Below are 12,204 nucleotides of genomic sequence, written 5' to 3'. Positions count from 1 at the left end.
ATTTACCGACGTGGGGGTGGTTCAGCCAAATATAGTTCTTAAAATCATTCTGAAACGAACATATTGTTTTATAATCATTGATATTTTGCGAGATCGGTGTTTTAATTTGTTAAAATTTGTGCTATATTTCACATATTATTATAATTATTATCAACAGAACTATTCCTCGTCATATTTAGTTTTAATTCCTATGCTTGTAGCGCTGAAATTTTGTTCTAGAGCGAGTCGATAATGTTGGAAAAAACATTGCGCGCAGCGTTTATTATATATCTCGCCTGTGTTGGTATTATACGATCTGAAATACCAACCTCTTGAAGTATTAACGGTTTAGAAGTGACCTCTTCGTTAAGAACATCACTTTTAAGAACTATAATCAACCGAATCACCGAGTCGATAAAGGGAGTAGATTTGTTCTTGTAAATCGTTTATGATTCAATCTACTTGCCTTAAAAAATGTAGATAAAACTTGGAACATTTTAGAACCATAAAACAAAGAATATTTTCCAAGGTAAAAGAAGAGAAAGAAAGTTGTTCGCGATAGGAATTTATTAAAATTTATCAAAATTACATTCATATAAGTTTCGTTAAAATATTTAACTTCAGATGTATTCTTATGCGTTAGAATTCTTTTCTGTATTATTATTATATGTCAGGAAACTGTTTTAAGTATCCAACTGATCATCGAATCTCATCGCGTGGAGATTGCTACGAGGGAAGACCTTAAAAACTTTGATTCAATCCATCCACCTCTGCATGCATTATTTTTATAACGAAAATTACGAAATTCGAGAAAAATTAAATAGAACTTGGAAAAAAAGATTGAAACAAAATTGGAAAAGATACGGTAAGAAGTTTGGAGTCTAGATCTGGTGCTACTCCTGTCTTTCCTTGCATCTTGCCACTAGTCACGCAACCGTGGACACGACTCGAGACATCTGAGAACAGGGTAAGTCGTTCCGAGGCGACAACTTCCTCAGACAGTTGCGTGTTGCCACGAATCCCTCTGAAATATCTTTTTCCTGAATCGGACCACCGGTGGACAGCAACTAACCGTTGGGATCAGCTGCACACGGTTGGTCATTCGACCAAAAAGAAAGCTACTTACTCAATATTTGCTTGGCAGAGATTCCTTTATGGTGGTCGTTAAAACTGGTACATAAAACGCACCGTGGGATGCAAAAGACGTAGAACTACGTAAAGATCTACAAATACCTACTATAAAGGAGGAAACTCAACGAATATCCGACATATGAGAATCAAGAACAATAAACCATCCAAACTCGCCAGGTACAATACTATGTGGATCAAGAGTGCTATTAGAAAATTGAGGAAGAAACACCTACAAAACGATGTAAGTTCAAATGTATTTATATTCTTGTAATAGTCTTACTCCAATATTGACAGTTAGTCGACAGAAAATAGAAAGTTCAATATATATTTTTAAAAATATCTCGAGGAAATCCAAGGTCGTAAGGATGGAAAAGTCTTGAAACAATCGAGAATCAATGTCTCTATTACTTCGCCCGTATCTTTTACAATCGGTGTTCAAAATGTTGACCCCTGTCTCTTAAAGATGGGCTGCTCGAAGAATCGTTCATTTCGCAACAGGCTGCAGTAGTGTTTAAGAGCTGGAGGTGAACATTTCGATCGAAAAGTATAAAGGACAAGTAATGTAACAGAGATATTGATTTTCGTCTGCGTTGAAACTGTTCAGTCTTCGCGACCTTGGACTTCCCCAAGGTCATTACAAAGGCGTATACCGAACTCGTTCCTACGTTTTCATAATACCAAAACCAAAACGTTGCGTTCCATATGAGAATCATGACCTTGGTATGACCTTGGAAAACTTAAGGTAAAATATTATTTCTATATAGTAATATATCCTGCAAACAAAAAACTGATGGTACAAATTTTATTGCAATTTCTATCTGTTTATACGACACTTATAGTGAGACATCCCGTATAAGAACCGAATCACTTCCGTTAAGAAAGTTATATGCAATTACAAACGATCGATTATCTATTTCAACGAAGAAATCCTGTACGATCGTCACGTTATCTGTAATTAATAAACGATCGATTATCTATTTCAACGAAGAAATCTCGTACGATCGTCGCGTTATCCGCAATTACGAATAATTAATTAACGATCCACGCAGTAAAGTGTATCCCGTGAGCATATGGGTGTCCAGCGAGGCAGGGTGAAGTACGGTCGTTGAAGCGACTTCCTTAGCTTCCTACATCTTTATCAGGGGGTACAAACGGGAGAAGTTCTTTTGGTGATCGGGGTGGTCTTTGTACATGCGCGTGCAAATATTAGCGGAGGATGATGAGGGCCCCCCCACCATTTTCCCTTTCATTCTCTTCTTTCTTTTCACGTCACCGTTTCGTCGTTGACCATCCTCGACGCACCAGACCTAACCCATACATTTCAGCTGCCGTCGCGATTTCACTTCGGGAACCTGCTTTTTCACCTGGTCTCCTGCCACCTTCAAACATTACCGAAGAATCCCCTGATATTACCTTCATTCAAACGCGGCTAAGTCCCTTCTTACTGCGGGGCTAGAAGTTTTCAGTGCTCCGGGAAGTGGATCGTTTTTTAACCGAATCGCTCGAGGCGTACTGGTTCTAGATCCAGCGTAGCAGCGTTGGGGGATTTTGAGCTTATAACTGATCAATGGGAAAGCAGGGTAATTGTTACTCCAGCGAGAACCCTTAATTAAGCGTTTATCGCACGGTTGAAATTCGTGGCTTGCAACTTTCCACGTGAGATTCAAAGAAATATTTATACCGAGACTAACCATTATGAATTACCCGATGTTATCTGAAACAAGGAAAGCTCTTGCTTTGGTTCTTCTACGGTATTCTATCGAAAATTGTTTGCGGAACGAAAATCGTTCCGAGTTTAATTTTCAGTGGCTTCTTCACTGAACATTTTTACCGTAAAATTATCGATAATCGAGATACCGTACACGAGATTCGGTTGCAACCAAGTAACATAGATTTCTCGATTGAAAAATATTCGAAACTCACGAGCGATGGATCTTGTTCGAAATTTGTAGAATTTCAAGCAGCGCATGCAAGAATTTTACTAGAAGGAAATCCAAAAGATTTTTCGTGTAAAATACAATACTTAAAAGTACCGATATACTTCTAACACTCTAAATAATCTGTATTACGTATAGTTTAAATATGCAATATCTTTAGATATCCCTTAACCGTGACAAAAATTAAAATCAGTTAAGCATTGGAAGGTTATCGACGTTTTTAAAATAATGATACACCTCGATTAATTTAGATCCTTGCGACATTATTCTCGTTGCAAACGACACGCACAAAATATCGATCGGAAATTGTTAACGAACGGTTCGAAGGAACGTTCAGGCGAGTCACGGTCCGATGAAATATCCTTTCGGTATAGCTCGAAAGACAAATCGTTAAGAGCGTACGCAGCAAAGGGGCGAATCAACTGGTTCCTGTGTTGTTCGTGACGCTACGTTGGCTCGCTGGTAGATCCTGTGGTACGGTGTTAATTTTGGACTGTACTTGATCACACATCCTCGTCAAAGCAGAAGATTGGGATCACCGATAGAGCTTTGCATGCGCTGACCTACTGCTGCTGCACAGTTTGCAGCATGTCGTGTATCTCCGAAAGCTATTCGCTGATCGACACGATCACGCCGCACGATGATGTAAACTCGTACAATTAGTTGGACTCCATTATAAGACGAAAACGCGAATTCGTGCAAACTGTAACCCAGCTGTTCCGAACACGTTGTATACATAGACGAGTAGATAACGTGGCTTTCGATACGCAGGAGCCTCGAACTGGATGGTTCGAGTTTTTTTAATTTTTGGACACTCGAAGGGTTGAGCTTTCCAAAGGACACTTGAAGTCGGAGTCGAGAACACAAATTTAATTTGCAATTAATAAAATTAAGTATACATGGAACTGTAGTGGCTCGATAGGATTATACATTAAGTTTTACTCGAGTACATTTTAAGGATGACAAGGTACGAGTATTTGCATAGAGATACTACTCGCAAGTCCGTGTTAGAGCACTCTTTGGAGCTGTTTGAATATAATGTTGCGTTCGATGCGCAAAATATATGAAAGATTTTTTCTAATCTCGTGCAAAGAATTCTTTGCACTTCTTGCGCAAAGAATCGTCCGGAGAAATTAAATACGATTCGTAAACCACGACTGGGGTATTTAGAAATACTTTTGGTAAGTGTTTCTCAATTTCAAAATGATCGAAACGCACTCGAATGAACCGCACAAGTTTTTTCGAGCAAAAATGAAAGACTGACGTGAAAAAGAAGTCGCGTGCTTCCAACTGTTACATTTAATACAAATACATAGCAACGCGTTGTTTTGCAATTGTTGAACGCCGGTTCTCGCGTTAACCGCAAAGGTTGAGAACCCGCGGCGAGGACTATATTCGTGCGTTCTGTTTCCCAACGTGACTGTACACTCTAACTTCGTATTGTCTCGTGCAGATTGCAATTCATAATTGTAAAAAATGTATACCCACGAGCGTGTAACGATATATCGAAGTAATAGTATACGATAACTTTTCGAGAACCTTTTCAAATTTCGAACAATTCACGCGGGAAACGAAAAGGATGAAAAATTGTTCTCAAATGTCGTTTCACAAATTTCATATTCTACATTTCAAAATCGAAATGTAATTTTCCGTCAAAATTGAACAAAATGTATCATAATAATATATTTTATCTCAAATTCAATTATACCTGTTCCAATTGGTACCTTCTATATCTCTAACCACTGATACAAGCATCACATTGCAACAATCTCTGCTCAACAGTTGCATCGTGTAAAAAATCATTCAATTAGTCGAATTCCTCGTACAAGTTCAGCCCTGCGCTCTCCGGCCCTTACGCGAAACGTAAGATTACCCTCGTCGGAATCACTCGGCAACGTTCACGTATCGTTGTCACCGATCGAGTGATTCATTGTTAATTCACACACCTAACCGACGCAGCAGGTACCCGGGGCGATTATGGAGAAAACTAGGTGAATTGATAACAACGCCACGGACGAAACCATTCATCCCCCTACGCGGACGTCGAAGGGCGACGTAGAGCGGTGCGCAAGCGTCTCCTGAAACGAGGTTGGCGACGCTGCACAGCGTCGCGACGCTCACGGCGCTCACTTAAATTCTCGCCGCGTGTCCGTCGGCCGACTCGCCGCCGTACCACATCCGGGGACAGATTTTTTTTTTCAACGCGACAGAGCCGGAAGTCGCGCGCTTCCGACCTTCGTCCTTCCCGTCGAGCGAAATCGATATGTCTTTTTAGATAACGAGGGGATAAAAATTCGCCAAAGTTTACCAACGGCGACCGCATCGTACGTTACTTTCTCGCGTATCGGGCCTCACCCCGATACACTGTCCTCTTCTTTCGCCCTACTCGAGTTATGTGGTGCGCGAGTGAAAAGAAAAGACAGTGGGAACAATCTGCAATCGGCAAGATCGGTTGGATGTCATCCGCGAAACCTCCGAGAACGCTGACAGACGCTCCGTGATCGCCGACCGATACGATACACGTACGATTTTCTCGAAAGCTCGAAGAAAACGATCGAGGATTGAACCAGAAAGTTGGAAACCGGAAGAGAAAGGTCAGAGGACCGGTACGAAGGAACATCCAGGTGATATTTGTCTTCGTCGATCGTGGAACAACTCTGTTGATCCTAAGTTTCGAAGTCGGAGCTAACGCGACAGCAAACACGCCGAAGAACGAAGTACCTGAAAGAAGTTAAGAGGATTTCGTCCAAGTGGACCGCGTCCAATCGGTCGAGTAATACTCGATCTAAGTGACATTGGTTTACAGACGTTCGGTTTGTTCGGAGAACATTGTCCATTACGGAAGAACGACGAATCATCCCGATTTCGTTCGTAACGAGTATTCTCGAGACGATGTTCGTCGATCGTTGAATCGTATCTCGGTTCTGAACTGGTCCGGGTACGTCGAGGAAGTCGAAAGATGAAACTGAGTACTCGGAGGGACATGAGCGAGTGCATCGAGAATTGAAGTTCTGGGAATTTACGTCGTCGTAGTCTTCTCGAAGGGCACGCAAGGTCAGTCACGATGGATCGTTTGTCGCCATTTTATCGTTTCTTCGTTTTCGTTGCTCTCCCGGTATACCGACGTTAATTATTTCCCGCGCAAACTCAGCTTTATCTCAGCTACGAACGGTTTGGAAAATTTGCTTCGTTCGCAGTAGAGGATCTCTACAAACATCGAACACGATTTAACGAATTTTTAGGGTAATTAACAGGAGCTTGGAAATTGAAACTATACAATGTGTTGAAAATTTAGCGATGTCGAAGTTCAGGTATTTATGTGAATTGTATACTAAGGTGTTTACACACTTGGGACGAATTGTGGGATTTCTTTCGTCATTGAGCACTTAAACGAAGACTCGAAGTACAATTTGTTGAAAATTTAACGCTTTTCAAGTTCAGATATTTATGTGAATTATATACTAAGGTGTTTACACACTTGGAACGAATTGTGGGATTTCTTTCGTTGTTGAGCACTTAAACGGTGATTCGAAGTACAATTTCGAGTATTATACTTTTTGAAACGATCACTTTTCTCACGAGGCTACGAATACACGTAGGCACTTGTCAGCTTCGCTTTAATACTATGCGTGCGTGTCATCGTCGATCGATTATCGAGAAAATTACACGTACATTCCAACGATCACGCTTTGTTAAACAAAATGTAAAGCTGACCGGTGGGAAGAGAAACACGTACACCTCTTTCTCGACGAAAATACGAAAGCTTATTCAGATTCAAAAATCGTTTGCTGCACACTACTAAACAGTGTGAAAATTCCGATTGCCAGTGGTGCCAACCTCGACGTAAACGGACCCCAGATCCATTTATTCCGCTCAACCAGGCGATACTGAGGCCATGACTGACAGGTCTGGGTTAGGTAGGAAGAACGTTGCCGGGAAAAAGTGTTGCAGCATTTAACTGTGTTACATATATGCATGAATTTTTGGTTTATTCCAGACGACAAAAGTTAGACGGAATTACGGTTGAACGAATTACTATGGACAATTTAAATATCAAATTTGTTTTGGGAGAATGTTAGATTTTCTATAGAGGCTCGTACACTTGGAATCTTTATTTTGTGATGAAACATTTGACAAGAGTTATATTGGTAGATTAATTACACATATAGAAATATTGTGTACAAAATTTGGATCGAGATTTCTATTAATGTAAAATTAATCGAGATAAATGTTCGTAAATTTTGTATCGTAAATTGTTCGATGTTATATAGAAAAATTATTTAATGTTCTGGCGTTTGAACATTATATTTCATAGACGTTACTGAAAGTATTAATATTTAATGGAAAAATTTCCGTTAATGAAAGGCGATTTTACATATTGAAATAAAAAAACATCGTAAGAAGGAAATTAGCAAATATTGATTATATAAGTATATGTACATTGTAAAATGGTTCACGCTTAACGATGAAATTTTTACATTAATTTGAATAATCGATGGAAATTATAACGGGTTGTCAACATTTACCGGTTTCTTTTGTTTTAATCGATATACATAAATAATATAAAATATTTGTTTTGTTACTTAAAAATCAATACACGATTTCATTGTATACAATATAAAAGTCTAGTAATAGTTCTGACACATTTGTTTTTTTTTTTTTAATACCGCATGGACACGCACCTGTAGTCTACGTATTTAATTAACCAGGAATCCAAAACAAAAATTTTATTCGTTCAAGAAATTTAATTATTGCCTGAGAATTCGAGGATTAGTTGACATGAAACGCAAAAGGATTCTGGTTCGTGCGTTATGTGCTAGGTTCCCAAAGGACAATCGATAAATATCGATTAGTCTGCTCTTCGTGTATGGAGAAACCTGTTCTTGTATTATCCTGTCATGGCACTTCGCTCAATGGGTAGTATAATTCGAAACGTTCATTATTTCAAACAGCAGACGTAGAAATTAATATACCGAATTATTGGCAATCAATTTTAATAAATTTTATTATTAATTTTGGAAATTGAATATTTCAGTTACGTCGTTCATAGAAAATGTTGCTAAGTATTCAAATATATAACTTGCCTATTAACAAATAAATTCACGTGTTATGATGCAATACGTAAAGTCATCCATAGAATGGATGTTATTAATTCTTAATATTGTTCTCGTATAAAAGCAGTCGGAAATTCTTTACTGCTTTATTACATTTCTGTAATTATAGCTTTAAGTGCTATAGTGCACTTTTGAACATTTACCGACAGATATTGCCCTACATATTTCGAAGTTTTTGAATGATTTTTATTTCATGACAATAAAAATTCATGTTACTCGATCACTTTTTGCCACGGACACTGTTTATTTAGAAATTAATTTTCATGTATTGATACAATTACAATTAATACTTTACCTCCGATTTATTATTTACCGGTAAACATTTCCATGTAAATTAATGAAATCTCAATTTAATTTATATAACTAAATAAGTGAGATTTTTGTGCAAGATGATTCACTAGAAACATGCTAACTCCGCTAGAATATATTCATTCATTTATTTCGAATAAAATTTAGATTATTTTTTCATTTACAGCATACAATGTGTAATAGCTTGTTTAAAGATTCATAAATACTACGTAGCGTAAACGTGTCGCGACTATGAAAAATGAATGAAACTAAAAAATGGAAGAACTCGATTCTAATGTGTAGTATGTTGCAGTAAGATACACTTAATCAATTGTCTGAATAAATAATACAACAATTTAATGACACGTTTATACATTTATACTACCACTCGTTATTCCTTATAAAACCATTAATAATGGGACTGAAACGTGGTAGAGAAGAAAATTGTTATTAGGTCCTTCTGTTATTCATAAAACTAATTTTGTATACTTTCGTTTTATTGTAATTAGTTCATTAAATTGGATATTGTTGCAGCAAATTTTTCTCAGTGAAAGTAGTTAAAATTTTAGAACGCTTGTTTTCTACTGTTTGCAACAAATACCCATTTAATTAGTAAATATATCTGTTTTATCTTCTGTTATAACTAAATACTTCACGAACAGTGTCGAGAAATTGTTTGAATGAAAGAAATTAAATTAACACGTGTACTGAAAGGGAAATTTTATTATTACAATTTTCGTTCAAAAATATTTGGAAGAAAGATATTCAATTCCAATAAAGACCACAAGGAAACGCTTTTATAAAACGTACGCCTACAATTTGAAGTTTATCGAGAGTCCAGTCGAAACTACTTAACGCACATGGCAACTATTAAAAAAAAACTCCAGATAAATAGTTATGACTACTATAATATATCACGAAGCACGACGAAGCACATTTCGCGAAAGAGTAGATAAAGAGCACGAGAGCTTGCAAGCACACGCCACCCTTCGTGAATTGCGTTTAACCTAATACGGGAAAACCGTCACGAACATCTTGAGTAATAAGTATCAAGCGCGTGTTTCGCTCTTGAAATGTTTTCGACCTCCTTCAAATAATTCTATTTGTTCTAATCTTTTAAACAAGGTTTCCGCGCATTTCGCTAAAATTTTATTTCCATCGCCGGAACAGTTTTCGTTTTTCAGTTAAACTTCAAAGGCAGGTAACATTTTTTCAACGACCAATTACTTTCGTAATCCAGTTAAACGTGTATCAGAAATTCTGTGGATCAATAATTTTTTACTTCAAAAACTTTTCAAAGCTTCAATTTACAGATTTTTCATTCCGAAAGAATTTGTTCTGCAAAAGTGATTCAAATACTGGAAAAAAAAAAGAAAAAATCGTAGTCTGTTGACAAAAGATTTAGGTCACTAAGTTTTCCTACATTTATCCTTTATTAATGGAGTTTTATCAGCGACGGGATCAAGTTTAATTTGTATTCCTAGAAGCAATAAATTGAATATTTAAGGTTGATTTTGGATTATTTATGAAATAAAATTATTCGTTCGATGAACTTGCAATGTAGTTGTTACGTGAAATTTACAGGAAGTACATACAAGGCTCGAAAATATATTAATAAATATGTACTTAAAATTTAGTATACACTGCATATTTTTTATGACTGGTGACGTTCGTCTAAAGAATGTATTATATACAGAGTAAACGAAAATTCGTGGCGGAAGTGGAAAGAGAGAGATTCTTCGTATAAAAATAAATGGGAAATGTGGAATAAAATTTTTTCGTTTCAGGTTTCATTTTCGAGAAAATCGATATTGAACATTCGTCGAGTACGCGTGCGATTGAGTACGACTTGGCCTAATGTGTCTGTCCATTACTGATTATTTCTACTTGTGTTTGTAAACATTGATGGTGTGGTATAGTCTGTTTATCGGACTATAACTAGTTAGATAGTAAGATCGACGGGAAACAGTTAATATCATACCACCCTCAAGGTTTACAAGCACCAACACAAGTAGAAACAATGAGTAATGGTCGGACACATTAGCCAAGCCGTACTCAATTCCACGTGTACCGGACTAATTTTCAGAACCAATTTACTAGGAAACGAAGCCTCGTATGAAAAAATTCTATCCCAAATTTTCGATTTATTTTTTTACAAAGAATAACCCTTTTTCCATTCATAACGTGAATTTTAATCCGCTATATATTTATCCGCAATAACAAATCAACTATTTCCATTTACCTAAGCTTTTGTACAATCGTTTACTCAACCGCTCTACTTTGTCTATCTTTGTAATAATCGATAATTAATAATCGTACGATGGTTAATAATCGTTTGTATTTGCTATGTCAGGTACAGTTCGATGTAAATTATTATTGAGAGACTCTTTCAAAATTATACTATTCATCATTTCCTTTCATCGTATTCTTGGATCGATTATCATTGAAAAAATATTGATTTCGAATTTGAGAAATTAACATCGAACATTTTTCACGTGAAAATGATTTTCACCACGCTCTGAATTCAATTTCGCTACCGTTCTCGTGCCATTACTATTCGATTGAACTACGTAAAAAAAACACTCGATCGTCCCCCGAGCGATTATTGATACTGCTTAAAGCTTCCAATGTAAACTGGAAGGTACTTTCAAAAGGACACGTTTTATCATGAATATCCGAGTAATACAGATGACACGGAGTAACGAATAGTCAGAGCTTACTTTACGATTACACCGAAAGATATCGAAGCAGCAACGTAATCTCTTATTATAATAATAATACCTCTTTGGTGCACCGAGATTGCATACAATAAGAAATGATAGATCAAATGAAAAAAGAAAACGAACCGAGAAAATTAATATATAGAAATAAAAATAAGTACAGGTTGAGTAGAAAGGCAATGTACAACTACATGCTGTTATTAATCTAACCTTGTACGTTCCAGACAATCGTAAAACAGTCAAGGATCATTTTGTACATTATTTAATAATTCTCGACTCACCTTCAGGATCAGGATCATTTTAGTTATTTTATATACCTATAAGGTTGAATGAAATCAATTAATACTCTTCGATTAAGCATCGTCTTCTTCAATTTTCAATAGATCGTTTTAAGAACGCATGGTGGTCTCAATGCTTTTTAACGTTACGTCATCTATAACAAGCCCCAAAACACGTCCTTCACATTTGACGATTTATACCCCTTAGGGTATCGGTTCGTGTCGCTAGAACGTGACTGGAGTACACTAGATTTCTTCCATCGAGCACACACAGTCTGTCTCTCAAATATGCAGACACGTAACCGATCGTAAGACAGGACGTAGTTAGTGACGTCATTTGCAAAAGTGGCCTTGAACGGCCAGTTGAATTTGCACCTACAATAATAGAAAGCCTTATTGCTTTTACACTAACTCTAGACTGATAGCTGACTCGGAGCTTAATTGCTTCTGAGTGTCCTGATTGGCGACCGAATGATAACGTACTTCTATGTAAAGCGGTACACAGGAATTTGGCAACGATGCGGAATTTCCGCCAGACACTGAATGCCACGTTTTAGCGGGCCATTACCAGCGATTCGTTAAAAAGTAATTTTTATTTTTGTTTCTGAAAACGCCAGGGTACACGGCACATTCGCTCGCTATTGGTTAAAATTCTATATTTTAAGCGATAAAATATTAACCGGAGTTAACTGGATTTTGAGATCATTTTTTAATAGGAAATAATTAATTACACGATTTTAAAAACTTTGACGAGGGA

General features: G+C 37.0%; 1 protein-coding gene across 1 annotated transcript in view; it reads left to right on the top strand.

Annotated features, from left to right (window-relative positions):
- Positions 1-5,950: 5,950 nt before the first annotated feature.
- The window catches only part of Machr-b (muscarinic acetylcholine receptor), a 48,494-nt gene continuing 42,240 nt past the window's right edge, over positions 5,951-12,204 (top strand). Inside the window, exon 1 of the mRNA XM_076316419.1 lies at positions 5,951-6,101. The gene's annotated coding sequence lies outside the window, so the exon portion shown is untranslated. The remainder of the gene's footprint in view (positions 6,102-12,204) is intronic.

This window comes from Ptiloglossa arizonensis, chromosome 7 (genome assembly GCF_051014685.1).
Source record: "Ptiloglossa arizonensis isolate GNS036 chromosome 7, iyPtiAriz1_principal, whole genome shotgun sequence".
NCBI lineage: Eukaryota > Metazoa > Arthropoda > Insecta > Hymenoptera > Colletidae > Ptiloglossa > Ptiloglossa arizonensis.
Note: the sequence above shows the minus strand (reverse complement) of the source record. Positions and strands in the feature narration are given on the sequence as shown.